This window comes from Botryllus schlosseri, chromosome 13, assembly GCF_051294905.1.
Source record: "Botryllus schlosseri isolate E-star chromosome 13, Bs_hap1, whole genome shotgun sequence".
NCBI classification, from domain to species: Eukaryota; Metazoa; Chordata; class Ascidiacea; order Stolidobranchia; family Styelidae; genus Botryllus; species Botryllus schlosseri.
The window spans coordinates 18978121-18992365 of record NC_137248.1 but is presented as its reverse complement, the minus strand read 5'-3'; the positions used below and the strand labels follow the sequence as shown (position 1 = coordinate 18992365).

Here is a 14245-nt window from a genome sequence, read left to right as displayed (position 1 = left end):
AGATATACCAAAATACTTTTAGTAAAGTTGTCAGAACCAAGTCAAGTCGATTTAGTGATTTGAGATTGTCGCTGATGAGTATCATTGAAACTGACGGACACACATGTGAATGTGAAGGGCAAACCGAAATTACTGGTGTGTAAGCAAGCTAGATATTCCTATACCAGTAAAAGAAAAACGCTTACGTAGAGAGGCATGAAGAATTACTCAATGTAGCTTTCTGTTGAATGATATGATGATTAATGATTACATTGGATGACAATATCGACTCTATTACTTCTGTCAGCAAAAGCCTAATCTCCAGGATGATACCCGGTAATGCATAAGTTGGCCTATTACAAGGTTGAAGATGCCATGATTACCGTACACATGTTACCATGTAAACCATAGCATACACCTGCATTAGGTTGATGTTCAAAATTATTAAAATGACCTCATTTGACATACATCCAGATATTTTAGGTGGGGCTTTTTTGTTAAATTAGAAGTCCTATGGAGGAGTCTTTGATGTAACCTCATACGTCATAGTAGCTTTCTAACGTATTTGAAACCCAAATATGCCTATCACCTACATAACACTATGATACTTGACAGTGCAAGCAAGGATATGTTGACCTTTTAAAGCTTTAGATTTGTTCATAGTGATGTAATAACAATAGTGAAATGAATCCTCACCACGGTTACCATAAAATTACAAAATAAATGATGACTTTATTAGTAAAAACAATTCCAAATTTTATAATGTGCATAAGTTCACATGTAATTTTTTACTTTGTTATGGGTCCTATGGAGGGATCTCTGCTATTAACTATGGCACAGTACTCACTAATACTAACAGAAATACTACAAGGAAAATCGAGTTTGTTCGATAAAAAAAATTTTGATAAAAAAAACCATGTTTCAAAATGATACTTGATAAGACAAGCATTGGCATATCCTTTTCTTCCAAAGCACTTAAGAAAGTTTTATATTTGTTGAGTGTGATGTATTAAGAATAGTGAAATGGGTCCTTACCATGACTATCATAAAATTACAAAACAAATGATGTGTTGAAACCTTACTGTAGTCAATGGAAATCCAAATTTTAAAATGCAAACAACTTCACATGGATCAAGACCTTTTGGGTGAGGCTTTTTTGACATATTAGGGATTCTATGACAGGATCTCTGTTGTAACCTATGTCACAGTAGCTCTTTACTATATCATAGACAGAAATATTAGAAAAAGAAAACATAGTTTGATCAGTAACAAGTCATAATTTTTTTATATGAAAAAAAAAAACACTAATATTCACATGATACTTAATAGAGTAAACATGGTACACATCTTGACCTTTGAAAGCACCTCCAAAGCTTTAGTATGGTCATAATGACGTAATAAAATTAGTGGAATGAACCTTTACTATAAAAAGTACAAGTTAAATGGTTTGAGACGTTACTGGTCAACAAAAATACAAATTTCATTATACGCATAAGTTCACATAAGCCTACCGTAATAAATTGTATGTGGGGCTCTTTTTGCTATGTTAGGGGTCATATGGCGGGATATCTGATGTAACCTATGCCACAGTAGGTCACTGATATATTGACAACAGAAATATTACATGAAAAATGATTACCACAGAGCTTGTTCAATTTTCATTTTTATATTAATAAAATAAATTCACTATCCCAAATAGATACTTGATAGGACAAGCATAGGCATGTCTTGACCTTCTAAATCTCCATCCAAAGATCTACATTTGGTGATTGTGATGTAATAAGATTGGTAGAAATAATCTTTATCAGGATTATAATGAAATTACAAACTAAATGATGTCTTGAGACCTTACTAGTCTACAAAAATACAAATTTTATTATATCAAAAAGTTCACATACACCTTGATATTTTACGTGGGCTTCATTTTGCTCTGTTAGGGGTGCTATGGTGGTATGTCTGATACAACCTACGTCACAGTAGCTCAGCATTATATTATAAACAGAAATATTACATAGAAAACAAATTTTAAAGAGTTTGATCAAATCAATTTTTTAATAAAAATAAAAAAAGCTGCCATAGCACAAAATGACACTTGACATGGCTAGCATTGGCATGTCCTGACCTTCCAAAGCTCCACATTTGGTGATAGTGACGTAATAAGTATAGTAAAATTAATTTTTACCATGATTATCATGAAATTACACACTAAATGGTGTCTGGAGACCTTACTAGTCAAGAAGAACCCAAATTTTAAAATGTAAATAACTTCACATTGATCTAGATATTTTGAGTGGGGCTCTTTTTGCTATTTTAGGGGTCCTGTGGCGGGATCTCTGATGTAACCTACGTCACAGTAGTTCACTGATAAAATATAAACAGAATTATTTCCAAGAAAAACAATTAACACAAAGTTTGAACAATACCAATATTTTAATTAAAAAAAATTCAATATCTCAAAATGTAGGCTACTTAATAGGGCAAGCATTGGCATGTCTTGACCTTCCAAATCTCCTTCCAAAGCTCTACATTTGGTGATAGTGACGTAATAAGAATAGTAGAATGAATCTTTATCAGGAATATTATAAAATTGCAAACTAAATGATGTCTTGAGATCTCACTAGTCAACAAAAATAAAATTTTTACTATAACCAAAAGTCCACATACACCTCCATATTTTAGGTGGGATTCATTTTGCTGTTTTAGGGGTCCTATGGCGGGATGTCTGATACAACCTACGTCACAATAGCTCAGCATTATATTATAAACGGAAATATCATATAGAAAACAAATTTCACAAAGTTTGATCGAATCAATTTTTTATTAAAAATAATAAAAAAAACTCCTATAACACAAAATGACACTTGACATGGCTAGCATTGGCATGTCTGACCTTCCAACGCTCAAAATTTGGTGATAGTGACGTAATAAGTATAGTATAATTATTTTTACCATGATTATCATTAAATTACACACTAAATGGTGTCCGGGGACCTTACTAGTCAAGAAAAATCCAAATTTTAAAATGTAAATAACTTCATTTTCTCTAGATATTTAGAGTGGGGCTCTTTTTGTTATTTAAGGGGTCCTATGGAGGGATCTCTGATGCAACCTACGTCACAGTAGCTCACTGATATATTACAAACAGAAATATTACTAAGAAAAACAACTAACACAGAGTTTGAACAACACCAATATTTTAATTTAAAAAAATTCAATATCTCAAAATGTAGGCTACTTAATAGGGCAAGCATTGGCATGTCTTGACCTCACAAAGCTCCATCCAAAGCTCTACATTTAGTGATAGTGACGTGATAGGAATAGTAAAATGAATCTTTATCAGGATTATTGTAAAATTACGAACCAAATGATTGCCTTGAGACCGCACTTGTCAACAAAAATACAAATTTTATTATATTCAAAAGTTCACATACACCTTGATATATTAGGTGGGATTCATTTTGCTATTGTTGGGGTCCTATGGCGGGATGTCTGATATAACCTACATCAAAGTAGCTCAGTATTATTTTATCAACAGAAATATTACAAAGAAAATGAATACCCGAGAGTTTGATCAAATTAATTTTTTAATAAAAATGAAAAAACACTCCCATAGCACAAAATGACACTTGACATGGCTAGCATTGGCATTTCCTGACCTTACATAGCTCAAAATTTGGTTATAGTGATGTGATAAGTATTGTACAATTAATTTTTACCACGATTATCATAAAATTAGACACTAAATGGTGTCTGGAGACCTTAGGCTACTAGTCAAGAAGAACCCAAATTTTAAAATGTAAATAACTTCACATCGATCTAGATATTTTGAGTGGGGCTCTTTTTGCTATTTTAGGGGTCCTGTGGCGAGATTTCTGATGTAATCTAAGTCACAGTAGTTCACTGATATAATATGAACAGAATTATTACCAAGAAAAACAATTAACACAAAGTTTGAACACTATCAACATTTTAATTAAAAAATAATAATTCAATATCTCAAATCAAAATGACACTTCATACGGCAAGCATTGGCATGTCTTGACATTCCAAAGCTCCATCCAAAGTTCTGAATTTAGTGATGGTGACATAATAGAGTAGAATGAATCTTTACCATTCTTATCCTAAAATTACAAACTAAATGATGTCTGGAAACTTTACTAGTCAACAAAAATCCCAATTTAATTATATTCATAAGTTCACATACACCTCAATATTTTAGGTGGGACTCTTTTTGATATATTGAGGGTCCTATGGATGTATCCCTGATGTAACCTACGTCCCATTACCTCTCTACTATATCATAAATAGAAATATTGCAGAGAAAAACGATTGCCACAGAGTTTGATCAGTATCAATTTTTTCAAATTGAAACAAAAATTCTATATCTCAAAATCATACTTGATAAGGCAAGCATTGACATATCTTGACCTTCCAAAGTACATGCTAAAGCTGTTGGCCATAGCAACGTAATAAGAGTGAAATGGATCCTTACCATGACAACCATAAAATTACAAAATAATTGATGACTTGAGACCTCACTAGTCAAAAATCCAAATTTTATAATGTGCATAATTTCACATACATCCAGATATTTAGGGTGGGGCTCTTTTTATTATGTTAGGGCTGATATAGCGGAATCTCTGATAGAATATATGCCACAGTAGTTCACTAATACAGAAATACAGAAATATTACGAAAAAAACTGATTAACAAAGTTTCATCAATAACATTTTTTTAATAATTAAAAAAAAGCTCCACAACATAAAATATCATATACACTTCTCAATATCCAACTGATATGTAGCTGCACCCTGTCAAGAGGCCTAATAAAATCCCTCAAACAACACCAGATGAATGAAATTAAATTTAAGATTCTTAAATAAATTGATCCAATCATCTGGGCCAACTTTTCCAGCAATACTGAAGATAATAGTCCCATGTGGCATGCAATGGTCTTTGTGGTTTCCAGCTATAATAATATGATAGGCCTAGTAGTTTGTACATATATGCATTAGCCTACTACAACTATGAAAACGAAATGAAGATCCAATCACACTGGATTGAAATTTCATCAAGTAGACTACAGAAGTATTTGTAAAATATCAAATTTCAGATGGATGTCTTGTAATGTCAACCCGAAGTGATTACATGCTGATCTCACACACTTTTTCATATTCAGTGGCTTCATTATGGCAATGAAACAAACCAGAGACAGAGTAATTTCCTATATTTAGAATTATCAACTACATGAGACTGAGACAACTATATCAGCAATTACTGGTGATACATAACACCCCCCTCTCCCTGCACCATACAAAATTCAATTCCTGGTGCCTATACTACTATTGTTCAAGGGCTCTGACTTCAAATGTTAGCATAGTGATACCAGTTTCCAGGCACAATGTAATACTGGTAGCCCAATAGCATGAACCAGATCCCAAGCTTGATGTAATCCTACTAAACTAATGGGTTGAAGGTTATTAGATTGGGGTTGAAGGTTAATAGATTGATCTTGAAATATTACATGCGAACTTATTTCATGAAGCAAAGCAATACTTAAATCTGTAAGTGTAAGGAGGCTAACACATTACATGAAATGCCATGGGCCTGATATTATGATCATATTGATCTCAGAGTGGCTTCTAATTATGCTAACATGTCAAAAAATCGATCTAACACAATAATATAGGTGTCCCTGGATTTTTTGTTTCATTCCCTGGCCTACATGGCAAAATATCTATTTCCAGTATTGCAGCCAGTCATCTATTCAATTCCAAGTATGCAGGCTTGCATTTAAAATCACACACAAACACACACAGAGAGATAATGGTAAGAGAATGACACACCTGTTGCAATTAGAAGAAACAGCTATTAGAATGAGATAAGTTTCAGAATTTTTTTAGGTAACATGTTGCAGCTGGTATGCCTAATCTGTAGGCCTACTGCTGTACTGTAACTACACCCTTAGTCAGTGAGGATAAAGCAAGATAAAGAGTACCTCAATGGCAGATTTTGTGTTTGTGGCATTATGGCCATTGACCACACAACCCCTAGCCATTGTCTAATCACAGCTTGCGAGGTCTCAATATATCCCGACCAAACTATTGCTTCTACGAGCTAGCTGAGCATGAGCATTCAGCATTGCTGAAACTCTCTTGTTAACAATACCTTTGTGATACATTGCAAGATGAATACCGTGTAGCCCTACGTAACAATAATAATCTTCAATTAAACTAAATTTCCGACACTGTTTAATGATTCACCTTATCAAAGAGCAATGCCTACTGACGACGCAAGAAGGCAGGTTCGGCTGTTACGTAGGGGTACTAAGCGACAATGAGCAATAACGCTACCGCAATAACTGCATTAGCTACAGTGATGTCTAATCAATACTAGTCAGTTGTATGCCCTCTAGTTCCCACCATCCTACAAAATCGTATCAGAAAAATGCGAGCTGTCTGGGACCAGAGGTTGAGCCACTCGCCCGTCGGCAATCGTGTACGGGTGACGCTTCATGGCAACGGCGACACCGTTTGGCTGTAGCGCTACATGACGCAGATCGCACATTCTCTCTCGAAGGATGTATCCAGTTTGTCTACCGAATCATCCCAATATTGCTGCTGGGTTGATGGACTTGGAACTAAGGCTATAGCCTATGTTAAATCCGTCGTTGGAATAGTTATACCTGCTATTATCATCGCTTTTCGGTTACAGTGCAGCAAAGATCTGCATTGTTGCCAAGGATTGGATCCGGTAGCCATCCCAATACATTTCTTCACTGTTAGATATCTGTCTTCCTTTTCGAGGGAAGGGTATTCTTTGCCTAGGAATACATAGAGTTAACATACATCGTGCTGCATTAATTGTCACTGAGTTAATGGACAGTGTGCTTTTCAACTCAATTTACTAAATTGAATTCACTCAATCAGCGGGACAAAGTAGCTTCGATATTTTGGTCTCATCACCAGACCTAAAGCGATATGATTCTGTGCTTTGGGGAAGGAGCTTTCGGAAAATATATAAATGACAAATATCGCAGAAGTCGGTTAAGGACCAAGGCTAGAATTTTGTCCATTTCGTGCAATGTAGGGTAGGGATTGAAAAAATGCCGGGAGATTGAAATATTGAAGATTTTCAATTCAAACGGAAAAAAGAGCAAAGATTCGTCGGTCGTACAAGCTGATCATTTTTTACAATCGAAATTGAAAATGTCTTACCGGAACAGCAGATATTCGTTCCAGCAGTTCGACGTGCGGGTTATTTGGTGATATTTTAGGATCGCATCTTTATTGCCCACAGACCAGTCCTGATATAGGCCTACAAAGAAATAGTGCATTTTACATCGACTCGTTGGCTTAGCAACTCCCTATTATCCCTTATCGCATGTGAAATTGTGAATATTTTCAATTTACAAAAATCAAGGCTTTATCCCTAATATTTGCAGGATATTATTTCTCACAACAATATAAAAGACATTAAGCCAGAATTTACTGCCATGCCAGTTCAAGAGACCCAACTGGTTTGTCGTTCGGCATCCCCATATCTGTTCATTCCATCGCATTGTGTGTCTTGTATATCGCATTGTACATTGTCTGAGCGTCCTGGGAAGATGAAAAATATAATCTGACGATTGATTGATTGAAATATATTTACGGTCGATTGTCGTGAGCTCGGATATTTAGGTTCACCCCCAACAAAAACCTATTACCCGGTACGTCGGCGTATACTATAGAGAACCCGTTTCGTCTGAACTACCGAATAATGGAAATTGTTTTTCTTCCCCGAAGATCGAACTACGGGCACCCAACACTAGTGATTGGCTAGAGCGAGGGGTGTGTCTGGAACTTTCGATTGAGGTTATTGCAAAAAATCTATTGTAGTATAGCTAATGCGAGCTAAGCAGGCGACATATTAGCGAGATATGCTTACTACCAAGAACTATCATATCGATCATGTCCCTAATATATTTCTGATTTCTATGGGAGCTGGATTAAAAAGTGCTAGAACACAAATAATTGTTGGGTCGAATACATGAATGTGACAGCCCCTGAATCTCTACGTAAAAATGACCGACGTAGCGACGACTAATTTCCATTCAATATTCCTCTACAGTCCAAGCTAACATCGCAATGACGGTGTTTTATTTTTGCGAGTGATGCCCTTGATCTGGTTTACAATGGTCAATGGTCAATTTCAGATGATCAGACTCAACAAATGCTGCTCTTTCGATGATATCCGTCGGTTATGTGGAGTCGGTCTTGATAAAATGTGATTTCTCGCCAAACAATCAGATGGCAGAGAAACCGTGAAATTAGCTAATTTGATCTTCACGGGTGGGGAAATGAAAGGGCATTTATTACAAATTCATTTAGTTACTGCGTATTCATTATGCATTCTACGTAATAATGCAAGTCAATTCATGATGACCGCCACATACCATACCACCAACCTGAAAATCAGGATTTTGTTAAAATACCCGGCGCTGACTTCGTATAAATGCAATTCAACGGTGCATGGAGACGTTGAAGGTCCTGAAAAATGGATCAAAATAGAATTTCTTATCCAGTCGCCTCCCCTAGAATATGATCGAAACAGCCTTGCATGTTGACATTGAGATTAACTCCTGTCAAAGTCAGGACCGGAACAGAACTTCTTCAGATTTACCGATAAAACTGAGGGAAACGGTGTCTCTGAAAATTCAGGGCACGTACGTAATCATTATACATACTAGGGCGGCCAGTTGTAATTAATTAGTTCATGTTATTATTTGGTGACCTCCGGTCTGCTATGTAGTCAAAAGTTATTGTAATCACCCAAACGTGCCAGACGAAACTAAAAGAAAAACTTCTTCACGGGGCGCATCATTTTCCTGTGCGGATGACATTTGTACCGCGGGGTTCAGATTACAAGGAAATGACAGTAGACGACAACACGTATGAGAAGCTTGTCAACGAGTCCAGAAGTGCTGTCAATTAGCGAGTCCCTGATCTCTCGTGAACAATTAAATACGCGCGCTTAGTGGCGAGATAGCACAGTGGTATAATCCGCGACTGCAACACCAATGGGTACGGGTTCGAGTCCGAGGTCGACTTCAGAATTCCGATACCGAAAAGTTTGAGGTTTACCTAGGCTCCTCCTCGCCACCTCATTCGCGTAAGCGGTGTCTTACAAAAAGCCTAGAGGTGGGCCATGCTAGAAGTCGGCAGTTAGCCTACGGAAAATAATGAAGAATATCGGCCTGGTGTAAATGACCATAGTAGTCGACAAACACCATGAACACAACAAAACAAACAAAATACGCGCGCTTACCAACACGCGTATTACGAGGCATCGGCGGCGATTTGCGCAAGTCAAAATGTCCGAGTTGGTATGGAATCTGTTCCATCATGGCACCGATTTCAGGTGGTTCAAACCTTTCTCATCTTTTAAAGCTCAAGCCTTGACACACATCTTCTGATGGTTATTTTCAAGTATTAGCGGATTTCAACTACGCATGTACGCGCACATGTTTGCGGACATTCGATGTCATTCAGTTTCGCGATGTCACTCTTTAATGACAATCGCTAATCAGCGTATACTCAACGGCATTGTCTCCAACTCATCGAGAGATAATAGTCAAATCATGCCGACACATGATAGCTACGCCAGCTATGATATCTCTCGTACCAGGCCTATTGCAGATGCGATTGTGAAGGTCATCGCTGATATCGTGCACACCAGGCATAGGCAAAGCAAACGCGATTGTGCAGACCAGCGATAATATAGTGCGCACCGGGCCTATTGAAGATGCGATTTACATTGTGCAATGTGCACAGACGAATCTCGCTAATTCGCAACACGCTTCTCGTTAATTGGCCGCGGCCGCGCGCAACACTGACAATAAGGCTTATTTGATTGCAACTGAATATTCGCGTCAGAATGGCCATTTCAAAAGGACGGAGTTTTGCGTTGATTGGCGTTTGATTGTAGGTTTCGGTAATCACGCGGCATTCATTCTCGGTCAAGGTTTTCTCGCCGCGTCGCATGTTAACCGAGACTTCATATGTCATGGTGTGCGTGACGCGGTTATGGTTGACACCCAAATGCTCAGAGTTCTATGAGTAATAGGTAGTTTTCCTTGGAGTCGCCAATATTAAACTTAAAACAGAAAATCGCGCCAGGCGCGAAGAAGATTTTCAAGTTGAATAAATCTGCTCCAAAATACTCGTCATTTATGTGGATTTACGAAATAGTTTTGAGGATTCTAAGAGGTTGCTCCCCCAATTTAGCGGTCTGGGTGCGGCGGTTAAGGCTCCGGTCAAAGTAAATGAACACCTTCTATTACTGTATCACGAAAGACAGCATTTGGACACCGTTGAACAGTATTACACTGAGGTGAATCTAAACCAGGGAATGGAAGTCTTTCAATCAATCAATCAATCAATCAATCATTTATTTTGTCACACCAGTGAAAATCCGGTACGGACCAGGATGACGACGAGGGGCCGCAAGGCCTTAGTACACAGTCGCCACCTGTAGGAGTATAACACATTACAATCAATGGCGCATAACAAATGAAAATGAATATACAAAACTACAGGAATTGCAGAGAAAATTTTTTACAAGGATACATCGAGCTATATAAACAACACAGTGCAGAACTGAGTCTGCATCAGTTGCAAATCTCACGGTACTTAACAACACAAGACAGTAATTTCGTTATAGGCATTTAGTCAGTATACTCATCTAATATATATTTCCGATAACGTTTTTTAAATAGATGGTCGGGCAGATCTCTGAGGTCTACTGTTAGAGAGTTCCAAGTAGCAGCACCAATATAATAGAAACTTTTCTGGATGGACGATTTAGATGCAAGCGGAAGTGACAACCCATTTGATGAGGCAGAATGAGTGAAGTGCGAATGTACGGAGGCAAAAGTAGTGAAATGTTTGTCAAAGAATGGTCTATTACGATGGAAGATATTGTGTATCATTTTTGCCGTTTCATATTTCATGACGTCAGTCACTCTCAGATTACCATTTTTTTTTTATTCTGGCAGCAATCTACAGCGGAAACCTATACCACTTAGTGCCCGTATAGCACTATTTTGCACAGTGATAATGGGCTTAAGATATGCGGCATGGGTGTGCCCCCACACACTCACACAGTACTGTAAATGCGAATGAAAGATCGAAAAATATATCGACCGCAGACCATTACGCGATAATAGATTTTTTAGCCTATGCAAAATGCCGGTGGTCCTAGATAATTTAGAGGTGACGAGAGAGATGTGGTGTTTCCATGACAACTTGTTGTCTAATTGAATGCCAAGATAACGGACTTCCGCAGTTTGTGCAGTTGACACAGGTGATATGTGCACTCATTGTGCAGAGATCTCTGCACAATTAATAATGACTTCCGGGAGCAGTCAGTTGACGGTGGTAAGTTTAGAGGGATTTTGTAAAGGTTAGTATTTGGAGAATCCAGCATTCACATATATTTTCAACTGGACTTAAATTGAACATGTATTCTATGATATTTGACTTATTTTTGAAATGTCCCGCTTGATAGATGGGTCAATAGCCGCATATCTTCATATTTAGAATAAATTCACTAATCGAACTGTAATCGATCTTTATTCCAACCTTTTTCTCCGTGGCATAGGAATAACAATTTCAATTTACTGAAATCGTGAAAAGGCCCTACTTCAATCTCGCCATTTTTGGAACAGGGTGCCCCCGAATTTTATGTGTATCTTCCTGTTTTACTGCGAATAAAAGAATAATACATAATATTCATACTGTGGTTGATGAAGTGTGCAGGGCATTTCGTTCGTAGGCTCATCATGACGATCCATCAAAGTTCAACAGCTTCTAGACGGCGTGGATGGCATCTAAAGATGAACCAGGTGTTATCTGAACAAGCAGTAATAGCACGACCATATATCAGTGTTGGGATGACTCGAGTCAAGTTTTCCGTATGACTTAACTTGACTCGAGTCACTTTGCAAAATTGAGTTGACTTGACTTGACTCGGCGCTACAGAAATGTCGATTGACTCGGAGCAAACTTTACGAGTCAATTTCAAGTCATCAAGTAAACGGTGTTAATTAAATTACTGTATCTTGTGTATGTTCGATTTATTCACGATACGCCGTTGTCACTGGTCAGCCAAAGTCACTCAACTATGACTAGTTGAGTGACTTTAGTCAGAGCAACCAGTCATTCACTGATTGCACATTTCACTGATCCTGCATTGTTACATCACAAGTAAATCGACCGCAAACGAAATGATAACAGTTGATGTAATCGTAGTAGTAGACTAGTAGTAGATCAATCTAACAGGGGTGTCAAACATACGGCCCGCGAGCCGCATCCGGCCCGCCAGATGATTCATGCGACCCGCGATGCAATTCGGAGTAGTTTTGCAAATACTTGTATTATCCAGTACATTTGTAACAAATTTTGTAGGAAATAATCCCATTATAATCCCTCAAGACAACAAATGCCGGACATGTTCAATTTTTCATTGGTCACATTATAAACGCCCTGCTGTGATGTGGTTTCAGTCTAGTTACCATTAAGATCAAGTCGTTTCTAGAATGAAAAAAAGTGCACACTCTATGTCCATAGTTTTCCGGAAGGATGGACAAAAATTCAGAACGTCAATGCGGACCGCTATATACGAATTACATGGTGCATATATCAGCTACACATGAATATAATTCAAATATCTGTGTTCGCTCTGTCGTTTCACTTCCGACTCAAAAGGTCTCCAGCTTCCAGAAAAACCCGAATCGCGATTTATTAACAGCAAACTGAAATTACTTACATTCCATCAAGATTTACGCAGGGCTAACGATACCTACGACTAGATCACGACTAGGGCTGGGCAAAATCGAGTACCTGAGTGATTCGATTCAGAATCACGTATTACGCTTCGAGTCGAGTCGAGTATTCGAGTATCACTCATTATGACGTCACAGCGGAATGTACTATGTTAAAGTTCAAATATGTACCTTATATGGCACCACAAAGAACATAATGCCTGTTATCCGTCATATTAAAGATACTTTGGTATTCTTCGACCATACCGATTTCATTGAACTTCTTGACAATGTTGTGGGATGATCATGACTTCGGAAATCTGTTATTTCCAGTAACTTTCGTAGCTTTGTACTATGTCTGGTATGCTGCAACACGTCCAACCAAGGTGTCGAGGATTCCTCAGTGGAAAATAGTATCAAAAACTATAATTCTCGTTAGTAAATTAACTTTCACTTGCGAGGAGCGTAAGATTTCAGTACTCGAAAAAATCGTCTTTCACTACTCGACTCGAATCATTAAAATCTCGACTCGATTCAGATTCGAGTACTCGAATCATTGTGCCCAGCCCTAATCACGACTAAAACCAAGAGAGCTTAGAAATATGCCAACATTGATCGTCGTTATAGTGCCACTGTTTTTCAGGGATATCTTGTTCTAGATATCCCTGCTGTTTTTGCGGCGCATGATTGCTCAACAGGCCAATCATCGTGATTTTGTCAATTCCATTGTTCCCGAATAAAGGTGTTGCTAGAATAGAAGCCTATGATCTGCGATATAGTGTAATATGCTATTCTGTATATATGCTTGATAAAAAAGTATTGAAGTGAAGAACAAGGGAATGAGGTAATACCTTGGTATCACTTGACTGGTCCCGCCCACGAGCGATCTCAAGGTTTGAATCCGGCCCGCGAGGCAATTTGAGTTTGACACCCCTGAAACAGCAACCTATCTATGTTTATTAGACGGCTATGCGCTTACATTGCACAGCGCTCACCATTACCAACCCTCTTGTAGTCTTGTATGATTTAAATCGAACAAATATAGTTTATGCGTTGATATTCTCACATATGTGTAGATGGTTAGTGTATCAATTTGTTTCAACTTCTCGATGCGTCGTATTGGATCCTCTGTTTTGGCTGATAATCACAGAATGTAGCATGTAGAATGTAGATATACAGTTACCCACGTATTTTATTAGCAGTTCCACGTGTGCATGAGCGATACAACGCATTCTTGCATGAACATTTACCTTTATATTCGATTCAAGATTAATGGCCAATTAACCGGTCTTTAACACAGTTAGCAATATGTAATGACTAGGGCGATTTTTTTACCTAAAAAACGGAAGGTTTTGACCTGAAAAAACAAAATTTTGACATTTTTTTACCTTAAAATACCTAATTTTGATCAAATTTGACCTAACGTATGCAAATTTGGTGTTTTCCCACATAATGTTAGAA

General features: G+C 37.7%; 1 protein-coding gene and 1 long non-coding RNA gene across 2 annotated transcripts in view; both read right to left on the bottom strand.

Moving 5' to 3' along the window:
- The window catches only part of LOC145453817 (cytochrome P450 3A9-like), a 29385-nt gene extending 22700 nt beyond the window's left edge, over window positions 1–6685 (bottom strand). Inside the window, exon 1 of the mRNA XM_080331804.1 lies at window positions 6665–6685. The gene's annotated coding sequence lies outside the window, so the exon portion shown is untranslated. The remainder of the gene's footprint in view (window positions 1–6664) is intronic.
- A 698-nt stretch (window positions 6686–7383) lies between these two features.
- LOC145453832 (uncharacterized) lies at window positions 7384–13827 on the bottom strand. The gene is made up of 3 exons (XR_013919933.1): window positions 13636–13827; window positions 11760–11851; window positions 7384–8510 (listed from the first exon to the last, which is right to left on the bottom strand). It is a non-coding gene; the product is annotated as an uncharacterized LOC145453832 (long non-coding RNA).
- Window positions 13828–14245: the final 418 nt, after the last annotated feature.